At 37.4% G+C, this 14,599-nt stretch overlaps 1 long non-coding RNA gene across 1 annotated transcript; it reads left to right on the forward strand.

Annotated features, from left to right (window-relative positions):
• The first annotated feature begins 9,706 nt into the window (after nt 1-9,706).
• Nucleotides 9,707-14,307, forward strand: LOC130438347 (uncharacterized). The gene is made up of 4 exons (XR_008909314.1): nt 9,707-9,812; nt 10,300-10,359; nt 11,427-11,511; nt 13,341-14,307. It is a non-coding gene; the product is annotated as an uncharacterized LOC130438347 (long non-coding RNA).
• Nucleotides 14,308-14,599: the final 292 nt, after the last annotated feature.

Here is a 14,599-nt window from a genome sequence, read left to right on the forward strand (position 1 = left end):
TGCAAATTCAGAATCCAAACTAATTGTTACTGAATTAAGGGTAGTAAGATATAGATTCATACTGAACGCAGAGTTCCAGATCTTAAGTTGTCGATTTAAGTCGGTTGTGAGTGATAGGCTGTGGAGAATGTAGGCTGTGAGCTGTTGTGCTTAACTGAGACTATAGAGCATTTCTCCATTAATGCCTTCCAGGTACTTGGATGTTGAAAGTGCACTCGACTACAACGCATGTCTGGATGTGTGCCAGGTTATAACTCACGTCTGTGTCATTCTTCATTTGATGAGTTACTTCTGCCACAATCACTAGAAAATGCACACAAACATCTCCTTTAAACAACATTCTTCCCTCTTTTTGTGGGTGGTAATAGACTGATGTTATCAGTGCTAAGTTGTGTGGAAAGGATGCAAAATAGAGTGTCTATAAAAAGCATTCCCTTCCTTCTACTCCCTTCATTGTCAGAGTAGAAGGAAAGCTATACGGTGCAGACATACCCCAAATGAAGTCCAGAGCATTCAGAACCTCTGACTGGGCAGAAGGTTTGTTCTCCAATAGGACAATCATCACACAGTTAAAATAATGCAAGAGTTGTATAAGGACAACTCTGTCTTTATCCTTGAGTGCTTGGGCTTGGACCCAATAGACTCTATGCACGACCGCTTCCGCGTTTTGTCTCAATCCGCTCAGTTTCATCCTGCGCACGTATCGTTCATAGGGAACAATGATGTTTTTCCTCAATATGCACCTAGGATTACGGTCAACGACATTAGTCAAATGATCCAAACACTACATTATGCATCGACAACCAAAAAGGGGAAAGGCTTCAGGCAATCCGTTTCAAGGTACATTGAAAGTGATTCACATTCAGGAATATGATAAAAAACAAAGTAAACTTTTGTACTTTTTGAGGTATGAATGCTGAGCTGTAGTGCTGTCATTTTGCTGAGATTTGAACACTTTTTAACCTATGAGAGCGGAAGTGGCTTAGCTGGCTGAGATTTTAAGGGACGAAGGTCATCACCCTGCATGCATGAGTCTATTGAACACATCTGAAGTAACCTGAAAATATCTCTCTAATGATAGTCCCAATCCAACCTGATAGAGCTTGAGAGGATCTGAGGAGAAGAATGGAAGAACATTGCCAAATGCAGATGTGTATAGTGGGTCACACATCACACCCTAAAAGACTTGCAAAAAGGCTGCAAAGGTGCTTTAACCAAGTACTGATTTAAGGGTATACCTTAAATACATATATGAATGCTTACTCAATGTACTTATTTAAGTATCTTCTTTTATAAAATTGTCTATGTTGTCACAAATCAGGCTTTTGCTTCATCATTAAAGTGTATTAAAATGTATTGGTGTGAAAAAAAGACACTTGATGTAGTTTAACATATTAAGAATAATATAGAGGCAGAAATAAAAGGAGGCATGTTTGTTCGGAAAATAATATTTAGACAAATGACACTCTTTTATTGCCTTTAGTATGGTTTGCAGGTTGTTAATGAATGTTTGTGCTTTTGTTTGGTGTGTCATACTATTTTAGTAAATTTACCTTTCTGTATTTAGCCTTAATAGGTTATTAGGTTGAATAGGTTTCGTCGTTTGTTTTTCTGGATCAACATTTTTGTAAAACTGGAGCTTGGTCAATGAACCCCAAGGATGTTATTGACATACCATGTAGAACTTTTGACTATTTCTTAGACGGAAAAGATTTGGTATGAGGAGCATAACTCTAGTAGTTGATTTATTTATCAGCTTTTTCTTTTTTTTTTAGACAGCTTTAGTCATTTTTTGTTCTGAAAAAGAGTAGCCGTAATATCTTCAAATATTCATGCTTTGTTTTGTGAAAAGAAGTCAGTCATGCAGTTTGGTATGAAGATGGGCAAATAAAGAGATTTGGGGTAAACGTTTTCATAAAGACATATTTTTCTAGCTTTTTCTAGGGGAGTTCTCTAGGGCAATAGTCACGCAGTCACTTAATGAATGCTTCATTCCTTAATCCATTAATAATGCCTATGCAGCCTTCTACAAAACATTCATTATTCTTTTAGGAAGAAAATAGAAAAAAATGATTGATGTCTGCAGAAATTATTTTTTTTACCTGTCAGGTACACGTTACCTACATGCATATTTCTGTATCCTACAGTTTTGACAGCTCCATACTCTATAGAAATATTACTGCCACACATATGATGGCCACATGCCGGCTTTCTCTGATTGGCTGTTTGTTGTGTGTTGAATGCCATTTAATTGACAGAACTGTCTTTAGAACTAATGTCACCGTGGCAACGTGAAGGTGATTAACAACCCACGGACAGAGATTGTTTGGCGTGGGGATGTTGGAATGAGTTTCGGTAAAAAACAGGGTTTAGTTTGTAATAGCGGGATTCTATCGACTGCATCTCAATCTAATGGGCTTTATAATTAACAGCAGCAATTTTTTCGGCAAATGGAAGCCCCTCTGTTTAGGGTACAGTGGGCTGCAGGGAGACGGGGTTTGACATTTCTTCAAATGCTTTCGATTGATCTTCACATCCCCACTGTGTGCTGTAGATGAAAAGGGCCCAGTCTAATTTTTTCATCCTTTTTAAAGAGACCCGTCCTTGTGCCTCGCATTCTGTGTGGGCTTTAGAGCAGTCAACGTTTTATTACTTTTAGACACATTTTCTGCCATTCTCGATCGCTAACTTGACCTTGTAAATTTCCTTTTTTGTTGCCATTTGCGATAGGTACATGGGCAGGTAGTAGGGCTTTAGAGAGGAATGAAGATAAAAATGAAATAAATCAAGAGAAGATTTTACACTCTACAAACTTAAGCGATTATGTGATTTACACTTATACTAGGTGCTGTGGAGATTAGTTGTGTGGACAAGAAAAATGAACATGACACACCTTTTTTCTCCAGAAAAACACATTTTCTAACAATAACATTCCCTAGCTTCTATACATTTGTCAAAGAAAGATTGTTTTTTGTCACCTACCCTGTAAAAAATGAAGATATGTAAGACAGATTCATTTGCAGATGTTTAATGAGATAAGCTTTGTCTCATTTTTTTTTAACAATGTCCTCTAATAAATATGACCAATTTCTTGAGTTGATTGTTAGACACACAGTTAAACGTGCATGAATTTAATCTGTTTCACAATTTGATTGTGATAAATTGTTGTATTCTGCGGTCATATTTTTGGAATAGTGATTGTATTTTTGACTGTTTTACATGGCGGACAATCTCCAAACTTGTGCACTTTTTGCTCTTATGACAGTGACTCCAATCTATATTTTAAATATGATTGTTCATGGATTTATACAAATTGTTGGGTTTTATCACTTATGGTGTGACTTAGCAAACATTTAGAAAACAAACTGTAAGTCATATTTTATTTTAGATTATTAAAGTAGTATAGTTCACCCAAAAATTATATTTGGAAGAATGATATGTATGCAAACAGATTGCGTCCCCTATTTACTCCCATATCATTTATTTTCCCTACTGTGGCAGTAAATATGGGATGAGATCTTTTTGGTTACTGCCATTCTTCCAAATATCTTCCTTTATCTTCAGCAGAACAAATACATTTATACAGGTTTGAAACAACCCCAGGGTGAGTAAATGAGGGCGGAATTTTTGGGTGAACTATCCCTTTAATCTTTATGTTCATAGCTTAAAATAGCATAAGAGAGATTTATCTTCATTGTTATGCTGTCGCATAGCACCCATTTACGATTTATTTTAAACTATTGAAATGACCCTTCACCTAATATTCTTTTTTTTAATCAAATTTTCTGATTTCTTTTTAAGAACAGACGTTACATTTTTAAATGAATCTAGCTGCAGATTGAGAGTTGAAGGGGAGGAGTTAACGAATGGCCCACCCAAGCCGTCTAACTTGCATCATTTGAGATGGATAGCCACTAGAGGGATTTTTCAGGATTTTGATGGCACATGAATTTTAAAAAGAGATTGACCCACCGTGATAAGCTTTTTATAATAAACACTGCAATATTCCATAAAAAAGGGGTATTATAATTTTTCCATTCATCTGGACTGTAGTGTTAATTTCTCGTATTGTTGGGTCTGTGTTGCTTATTGTCATTTTAATACCTTTTAATAATTGATTTTTCGACAATAAGTATTCTAGGCATTGTGCTGGTTGGACATTTTGATATATCCGATGTGAGCTCCTGCAGCAAAACTTCTTGAGAACCATCTGCTCATTTTGTCCATTTCAGAACTGAACTTTCTAGCTTTGAGGCGCATTAAATTGGTCCATTAGCAACCTAAATAAACACAGACAGGCAAAGTGATCCTCTGCTCTGCGGTTCATTAAAATGGAAAGTAATAAAGACTGTTAATAAGGTGAGTGAGCCTGTACGGAAAAGACCCTCCTTCTCTGTAATGAGGCTGTCTGTAGATTCACTGCAGCAAATACCAGCGCTTGCCTTACAGTTTCCCAGCACAGACTGATAAATCAGATGATGGGAGGACAGACTTTGTGCTTGAAAGCGAAACGTGGATAACCCACCTTGTGAAACGATTGTTGGACGATATAGATAGTAGTTTGAAACCTAATTTAGGCTACTATTGGTTTTCATCAGATTGTTAAATTCAAAGAAGATTTAAGCGAGTCTCCATTTCCTCTAAATTCAATCTCATTACTGTCTTGAAGAAACAACTGCGATATTGAACAGAAGATTTAATTTATGTTTTTTCTACAGGTCTTAACCATCTCTCACATGACAGGTGTTTTCTTGAGGGTTGGGGGGTGGGAGTAGATATCAACAGAAGGAGTTCTTGTCACGCAGTGCCATCTCGCTTTGTTCCTCACCAGGAACATCAGACATTATAATCACCTGCCTTCAGTGAACTGCCATTGAAAGGTTGTAATCTAACAATGTCGGAGCACCAATTATACTCTAAATGAAGTTTCACAAAAAGTGTCTCTGTCATTTTTAGGACAGGCTTCTTGAGATGTTTTTGTGAAGTTGTCATAATTCTCATTTTTATAACTAATTCTACGTGAGAGAAGACGATCGCCTACGGCTCACATAATTTCTGCAAACAGTGGTTCTCATAGGGAAAGTGCCAATAGTATGACACGCAAGACTTTGAAATGATAACGTACTAATTGCGAAATTCAATGCAATTAAAACAAGCAAAGGTCTGGTGGACAGACAGTCACTGGCATTTATTTAAATGACTTTAAAGGTGATGTTTTATTAAACTATTTCTTTGACGTCTTTGCCTTTGCTCAGTACTATGTGATGTTCTGGTTCATGGGTATAGTGACAAACAAGTGAAGGAATTGTGTCAGAATTTCAACCGTGACTCATAAGCCCTTGCATTTACGGCTCAAATGGTTGGCTAATTCTTTGCGAATTTTTGCATTTCCATTAAAGATCCAGTTTGTAACAATTTTGCAGTAAAATATCCAAAAATCACTAGGCCAGTGATATATATTTTGTTCAGTTGAGGAACTTACAATATCTCAAATGTTTCCTACTAATTTTAAATTGTGAGAAAATCACCATTCTAAACAGTGACATGGGGCTGTGAAGTCGCCTGTCAATGGCGTCATATCCGCGTTCCCCTTTGTTACCATCTTTCCTGACGTAAAAAACGCATGACAAAAGTGTTGTGGACAAATGCGGAAGTAGTTTCTAGGGTCTAACAAGCCACTATCTTTTTTCAAGCAGTCACTTATCTATGGCCCACAGTTATTCGCATTTATTACAGTTATTACTTTACCTCATCCGCTTACATGATTTCTCGTTCCCGTCTGATTGATGGCCATTAGTGGTGAAGTTGAAGACAACAGATCCCATCATTCCACGCTCCTTCACATCATCATTAAGCAAGTCCATTGTCGTTGTATTGATCGTGCGCCCTCTAGCGGTGCTTTTTACAAACTGTAGCGTTACGATGTATATAAGAATGCTGAAGATAGGTTCTTCAGGCATTATTAGACCTTTTGACCATCTGACCAGCTCAACTAGCCACATTGAGTTTAAGTTGAGATCTCTGTTGACCAAGGGCAGCGTATGGGATAAGACGGTTGGACTATTTTTGCAATTCCGTTTGGTGACGCTAGTGGTGCAGAAATGACACACCTCACCTTTAAGGTGATAAACTCCAGAATGAATCACAGTTGACAGTCTGAATTGCAGAGAAAGATCAAATAAAACCCTGAAGTGAGAGGAGAATGGTTAACATGACAGATGTAGTGGGTGTGTTGACAGAAAACAAAAGAGCTACGTGGGAAGAGATTTGGGCGAGGTTTTGTTTCGAGGAGAACTATACTGTACTGCCATTCTTCCTGAGTATTCGCAAAAATACAACTTCAGCAGTTCAAGTCAAGCGTAAAGATCAATTATAAAGAAACACAACAAAACTATCTAATCTCCAATTCCAATTTTTTCAGTGCTTTCAGATAAATGCGGTCAAAACAAACAGCAATTTATAATCTAAGCCTCCAGCATATGAGTGGTATATAATCAAGGTGGAAACTGTGTAATTGTGAACAGAAGTTTGTTATCAGTATTTTCAAGGGTTCAAACGAAAGCCAAATGCACTTTGAATTGTTTTGTTTTTAAGGGTTTATTTTCAAAATGTTTTAATCAACATAGCTTACTCTTAATCTGGTCCTCGCGTCTCCCCATATTTTGCATCTCTCGGTTAACACACCTGATTTAAATCACCAGCCCTCCACAAATGAACTGTGTTCACATTGACATGATCCCTACACAGAGTTCACTGCTCTCTACTCCCTGCACACAGGAAATCGGCTGGAGTTTGCTTCTGAAGTTAACTTCATTTTCTTCTTGCTCATCTTTTCGTAATTTATAAAAAAATTAAAATATAACTTTGAAAACAGCAGGTAGCACTGATTGGTCGATCAAGCAGAGTAACAAATCAACAATTCCTTATTTTTTTATTTTAAGCAATCAAAACTTTGAGGGGCCCTACATGTAAATGAGGGGGCCTAGGTCCCCTCAGGCCCCCTCGTGACTACGCTACAGTGATTTACTCAACCTCACTGTTTGTAAATGTTATAATGTTTACAGGGTTGGAAATTTGAATACATCACATTACGCGTATACATTTGGCATGATGCTTTTTATCAAAGATATATTTTTTTTATAAATAAGTCTGTTCCTTGGTGTTCGAACCCATGATTTAGCGCTACAAACCTTACTTTGATATCAAAGCAATGTATTGAGTAATAAGTATTTGAAGAGTTCATTTGCAAAAACAGATAACTATTTATTTTCATAAATCATGTTTATGTTGTAAGGATTTACTCTCCATCATGGCCAAATGTGAGTATTACTGAGTAGTATCGATGCATCCCAAGGTGAAATTTTACAGAATGTTGATGCTAGTTTCCCCTCATACGATCAAATTGAATTGGTACAGTGGCTATCAGATCCAAAACAATCTGACTAACATCTCCTTTTGTGTTCCTCAGATAAAAGAAAGTCATGTGGGGTTGGACCGACACAAAGCTTTGAAAATGATGGCAGAATTTTCTTTTTTGGGTGAACTGTCCCTTTCATGGTGCTTTTGATGAATTAAAAAGGACATTTCAGGTTTTATCACATGCTATTCTGGAGAATTAACCGTCCCTTCTGCTGCTTAGATCAAGCACACGCGGCTTCTTGGTGATTTTCTAAAAATATCATTTCAATCCACTGATTTTTCCATCTTTGTTGCCTTGACGACACGTCTAAACAAGGAATGGTTACCGGGACAACAAGCCTGAAAGACAATCATTAAAGCCATCAGTGAAAAGACATGCTTGTTTTGCTCTGTGACTGAGAGCCGTAGCACTTGGACAGACGCTCTCGCCGAACCCAAATTAAACAATAAACAAACCATCCGCAACAAAGTGACATCGATGCATCTCGCAGTGTTTTGGAAATACACTTTTTATACAGCACCTATTGATCTAATGAACACAAACTCGAATCACATTTTCTTCAAATGTCACTTAGGGAATGTAATGAACTGTCATCGCTTTGACAAAATGTATAGTTGACACAGTCCATATTAATGATTTTTATTAAACAAATCGTCGCTGTCACTACTGTGCTCCACATGTGTCGAAGTGCACATAAGTAACAGCTCAAGATCAAAACTTCTGTTCACCGAACAACTACACAGCACTCATACAAAATACTGTTATTGTTTATTATGTATTATTGCGTACTACTGTTCTGCTTACCTTACATAATGAAGCGTTATGTTTTTATTACCTTAGAATGAGCTTTTTCTGTCTACATACACAGCGGGTCCCCTTACATGGAATTCTCCATGTTGTTTCTACACTTACCTTAAAGTGCTTTACAGAGCGCGTTTCGTAAATACGTTATCTCCATCATCTTAGTCCCGTGTCAGCCGTCGTAGTCCTTTGGAAGGGAGGGTTGGAGTGGGCAGTTGGTTGTAATTCGCAACCTCACCGATAGATGCCGCTAAACTTCATATACTCGACCTTACGTTTATCTTAATATACAATTATTTTGTCTTTAGCACTTTTTAAGTGCAATAGAGCTCTTTGAATAAATGTAAGTGTTGTTGAATTATGCACACAGGAATATCATTTAAACATATCAAAAATCTTCAAACGTTTCACATCCTGGCTATAAATGTGTCGCATTTCCTTCTGAAATGTCAATGTTGTGAATGTTGTATCTTTCGTAATAGTTTATCTCAACATCATACATTTACTATTAGAAAGGGGTCAAATATGCAAAGTATGCTGGAAAAGCAAGGAGTGGAGAATATGTCTGTAATATTGAGACCCATGAGCAACATCTCTTAATATAAACATGCACTGATTTTCCAGGAGTCAAAACATGATACAAAGATTCCTAAATTTATTTATTTTATTAAATTCGGTTATAACTGTGTTTGGTTATTCATATTGGTATAAGTAAAAGTAAAAAAAGTAAAAGTAAAAGAGCATATTCAGAGCCGTACTAAAAAAACAAGATACTATTTATATGATCCTTTTGATCAACATTTTGCACATTCTGCAACAACAAATTCTTTAAGCAGAAGGATGGCATGTAAGAAGTTTTTTCTTTGTTCCTAATTTTTTTTTATAATAACCATTTCTAAAAACAGCAAAGTACTCGAGGCCATGCCAATAAAGTGCTGTTGGGAACGATGCTCTGTGTAGCGTGCTGGTTTTTTGTGTGTACACTTTAAATGTGTCTCTTTATTTGGATCCCACAGGGTTGTTGTGCTCAAACCCCGTCACTTACCTGGTGCCCAAAATCAAGTAAAATTGCCCCAATCATGGCAGCAATTTGGCCCCGTATCCCCGAAAAACGTCAGGCCCTCTAGCCCAGGTGATCCGGTCCTTCTCTCCTCTGCTGACCATCCCAAACAGCACGAGCTTGTTGACTTACTGAGAGTTTATTTTCCAGGCCTGCATCTCCATCAATGCCTGCTCATTGTACTGTAACAGTATCTATCAGAGGAGAATGGTCACGGTGGCTTACTCACAGGAAATGGCCAATTTCTTGCTGATTGTGTCTGTTGTTTGCAATTTAGATGCCGCCCCCCGAACTGGAACGGTCCTCTTGCATCGGAGATTGTTCCTGAGTGGAGATGAGGTCTCTCTACACAATCAGAAAGGTTTTAGAGCAGTCTGAATCACCGTCTATTTCACAAGCAATGTTTTCTGCACCTCCTCATTACAGACATGGTTTCGAGATTGTAGATCTTCAGACGGAGACTGCAAGCAAATGAGTCATGGAAACAGACTCCTTTAAGGTCTTTTGAAATGAATCAAATTTGATTTTAAGGTTAGTAGTCTGCTATTGCTGTTATTTATTAAAGCAATAAGCCACAAGAGGCTGTGCATTGAGGTGTTTTACCATGCCTGAGGGATTTTCCTCGGCATTATCTGAAGCGAACACAGCCTGTGTTTTGTGAATTGTAAAAGTTTAAAGGATTTATTAATGTTAATCTAATCTAATGTCTAATCTAACTGGTAATTAATATAGTTTATTGTCCTAGTAGGGCTGTCACAATATCAGATTTTCACAACATGATAATAGATAATCAATCAAATGTACATTTTGTTTATATTGTGTTTTATGCTTAATTTTGTCATCACTATTACTTTTAATTTAACCCTTGGCCTAACTTTAATCTGTTTGGGGATTTTTTAAAAATAAGAATACATTTTTAGCAACTTTAAAGTTAAACAATGGAAAGGAAAAAAGTGGTTAGAGTTAAGTATTGGTGAAGTATATTCTGAAGAAGTTTGTCTTCGGTTGTTTTTTGAAGGTTTCACTGGTCACAGCTGATTGGCTGGAGGCTTGAATCCATTTGAGAGGAACCAAATGGGTAAATATTTTGGTTGGTTTTCAATTTTCTTTTGAGATATGTTTTGTGCCTCCTTGTGAGACTTGTAACAACTTGGCACATTATGTTAGATTGCTTGCTTGAAGATATCTATTTTCTGCATTTTAAAATGACCTCAAATGCAGCTCATCCAATCAGAATTGAGAGTTAAAAACTATAATTTCCCTTCTTTTCTGTTCACCCGGCAAACCTAACAAATGATCTTTTTTCAGAACAATGGCCCACGATTCAAGCTCGATGACCTGTTTGTTTTCCACAGAACAAAGAGTTTTGCTCTCTTTGTAAAACAGCAACACGGATCTGCAAGAATTGCGTTTTATTTTCTTGGGGGGATTAATTAATTCAGCAAAGCCCAATATTTTAATTTAATGTCATAAGTATGAATAAAATTCAAAACAAAGCAAAAGTTCTCTTACAGACTAATTTAAGGAAACTGAAGCATGCGTCTTTTGTATTATTGTTTATTTTCCTTTGTAAGGCGTCCTATTGAGAAAAACGCCACTAAAAATTACACAGCCTAGTACAGTGCATAAAAGAGAAACTTTTACCCTACAAAGACAAATAAAGAGTGAAGTCATGCATTGCAAAGCAAAGGAGGCCTGTTTTTAATATGACTTGCATATTCAGTGATGCCCAAGGCATGTTTGGAAAGATATGAGAATTTGGAGTCAATTTCTGGATGGAACCCATTGGTGCCAGTGAGCGTATACATAAAACATTAAAGGACGTCAGCTGCAAAGAGACGATGGAAGGAAGTAGTGCATTCAAATCACTTATACAACAGGTCGTGGAATTTGATTGGTGCGTTCCAAAAGTACTGCTATTGAGAAAATCAGCTCCAGCACGGTTCTCTGTTTGTGTCGCATAACTTATCTGTGTTCACCAGGGTTGTGCGGTATTAAGAATTAAATTGCGAATGCCTGTATTCCAATAACTTAATTTAAATTGAAGTAGGATGTTGCAAAATTGCGATTTGAATTTATGGAAGAAGAATTAAACTGAATTATATAAATAAGTTCATACATCATGCAGTTTTTTTCTCGCTGCAGGAACACTCTGAGCAGGTTTTTTCCACCATAGGGATGGAAATGGAGGGCCAAGAGTTGAACTGAAGTGATTACAGAACACTCTGAGGTAAGGAAGGAAATTGCCATTGCTTCACTCCCCTATATACACGTTTCCAGACAGGCTGTTACTCTGCGAATGGCAAAGTTTGATGCTTTTGGAACTCTTTTCGTTTTTACAATACAATTTATTTTGCATAAACTGGTTGCTTTTTATAGTATCATACTCACAATAGAGCATCACAGAGATGACATATTTGTTAGAAGGAAAAAGCCTTGGTCAAAAGCCTATGCGTAATCTGGGTGTCTTATTTGACACATCTCTGGCCTCTCATATTTGTTGTTTCATCAAAAACTATTTTTTCCATCCACGTAATATTGCACGTCTTCGATCTTCTCTCACTCTAGCTGATGCTAAAATCTTAATTCATGCATTAATCACATCACGTCTGGATTATTCCAATGCTCTATTTCTTCCTAAAAAACTCATACAAGGTTACAGTATGTTCAAACTCAGCCTACACAAGGCGTTCTGCTCACATACTTCCTCTACTGCATGATCTTCACTGGCTACATGTGGCATCACGTATTCACTTTAAGATATTACTTCTAACATTTAAGGCATTAAATGGTCTTGAGCCTCCATATCTATCTGATCTACTCTGCTCCTGCCCGGACCCTCAGATCATCTGAGCTTGGCCTTTTGTCCTCGGGTGTCCACTGTAGGGGTAGGTCATTTAGTGTTAATGCTCCTAAATTATGGAATTCGCTACCCCTCACACTTCGTAATATATCATCCTTGCCTACCTTCAAGACTCAGCTAAAAACGTATCTTTTCAATATGTATTTTGGATAATGTGGCTATATGTGGCCATATGTGTTTGTATTGTGTATGTGGATGGGCAAAGGTATTGTGTAGCACTATGTGAAGCGACCTTGAGCTATGGAAAGGCAGTATATAAATAATACTTCATCTTCTTCTATGCATTTTTCTCAGACTTGGAAAGCCACAAAAATAAGATCTGTTGGGTTTTTGTCTATCAAGATACTCTTTAAAATTAACACAATATTTGCTATTTTTGAGGTCTAAATACAATCGGCAGAATTAAAAAGATAACGTAAGGCCATAAACAGATTATTAATGTCGACCACCAATAATTTTTTTTTAATAATGTGTTTCCTGCTATGTAGTTGCTCTGTAACTTAACATCCATCCACGTTTTTAGAGACATGTGTCCATTTTGCATTGTGAGATTTTTATTTATGATGATAGCGTCCACGCCAAAGGATGTACTCAATTTTAGCAACTGGTTAGCAGCCGCCATTTTTAATACAGGATAAAGCTTCAAAATCATGAGCGGGTTTTAACTGGTGTGTTTACTGTCATCGAGTAAAACATAAAATATATAGAGGTTTTGTCAATCACAAACCTATTTCTGGGCATATAGCCAAAAACCCATTAAAGAAACATTGACTTTGTGGCGATGGAACTGGAAGTGCTAAAATGCTAACTCGCTTCGGAGTTTTGCATATAAAAATACGCATTCTCCACGGTACTCTATTGTGTTGTTATACTGAATAACAGCATGTCGCATAACATACCTCATTCTTGTCTGATGTTCCTCAATTAAAGCTAAAATTGCTTCGTTGTGCATGCTGTTAAACACCTCTACAGCCATTCTTGACCATTTTTGTCTAAATTATAACATCAGTCGATAAGAGACCAGAATAGCCTTTACTCTAGAGGCCTCATTACACAACATTAATGAATACAAAACACCACAAACACAAGAACACTTAAATTGTTGTCTAACTTTGAAGGCAGAGCCTCATAAATCAGAAGCAGAAATTAAGCGGCAATTGATAATGACAGATTGCTTCTCTCTCCCCTCCGCTTAGAGAACGGACTGATGTGCTGCCTCTTAATCCCATTGCATCATGGGATAGCATCAGTCTTCTGATGTTGGCCGTCGCTGATGGCTCGGCACAGTGGGAGCTCCGGAGCTTCAGGATAGCTCGGACGACACAGTCGGCTGATAGCCGGACTGGTTATACCTCACTAAGGAGCTCTGCACGCCTTGAAGAAAGCATAAAATGAGAATAAATGGAAGGTGTCAATCCCAAAAGGGAGAGCTGGTCATCTGTAGAAGCAAAGATGTATGAGCACATAAGGACGGGTAATTTCATCTCTCCACCAGGAGAGAACACAGAATGACTTCACCAACATCTCTGGCCTGTAACAGTAGGGCATGATTTCTGTTTCTGATGATCTGTTGTTTCTCCCTCTGGTCATAAACCCCTTGTGGAGAGACTAAAGTTCATTATATGGCATTTCGAATATCCCTGTCTTTGTGTGCTATCAGTTGAAAGGTAATGTATTTTTGTTGAAATATACGCTCCGCTTTTTTAACTTCAGTCACTTATAGGATGATTCTACCGAGAAGTGTGATTCTCGTGGCTCGTGGGGCTATAAAACATCACCATGGCTCGGACAAAAAGGGGTAAGTGCAACTCTAAAGGGGGAAATGTGTTTGAAAACAGTTAATATTGTTTGGAAATCGACTTTGGACTTCATAATTTATTAAGAATAATTCAGCAGTTGCGACATAACATGAATAAGATCACACTTATTGAGCATGCAGATAACACTTTTATTACATTTCAATGCCGCCAGCCTTAGAATGAACATTTGAAGGACAGATTGCATTTATGTAGAACTGAACAGAAAGGGATACAGAGAGAATAAATGTAGTTTCATTGATTTGATTAAAATACTGTTAAATAACAAAGGCCTGTTCAATCACTTGACACTATGACAGCGAAGGAAAATCATATCTGTTATTTTCTGTCTGGTGGGTTTGTGACGAGAGCGTATTGAATCAATGAAAAACACAAAGGAAAGGAAAATCTGTCTGCAAGGTTTGTGAGACAAAGAAAACGTGACGGATCTGTGCTGTCTCTCGTGTGCATGGTTTGAAAAGGGTTTAAGTAGCACTTGAAAGCAATTTGTTAAACTCCAATAAAACCCTCTGTCCATTGCAAAGATTAAACTTTGGCTGTATTGGCCAGTCTCTTCAGATGTGAAATTTGTACTTAAATGAAATAACACAGCCGAGTTGGTTATTACCAACATGGTCATGTTCCGTTTTCCACCTTTT

The sequence above is a fragment of the Triplophysa dalaica genome, chromosome 16 (genome assembly GCF_015846415.1).
Source record: "Triplophysa dalaica isolate WHDGS20190420 chromosome 16, ASM1584641v1, whole genome shotgun sequence".
Taxonomy (NCBI): Eukaryota; Metazoa; Chordata; class Actinopteri; order Cypriniformes; family Nemacheilidae; genus Triplophysa; species Triplophysa dalaica.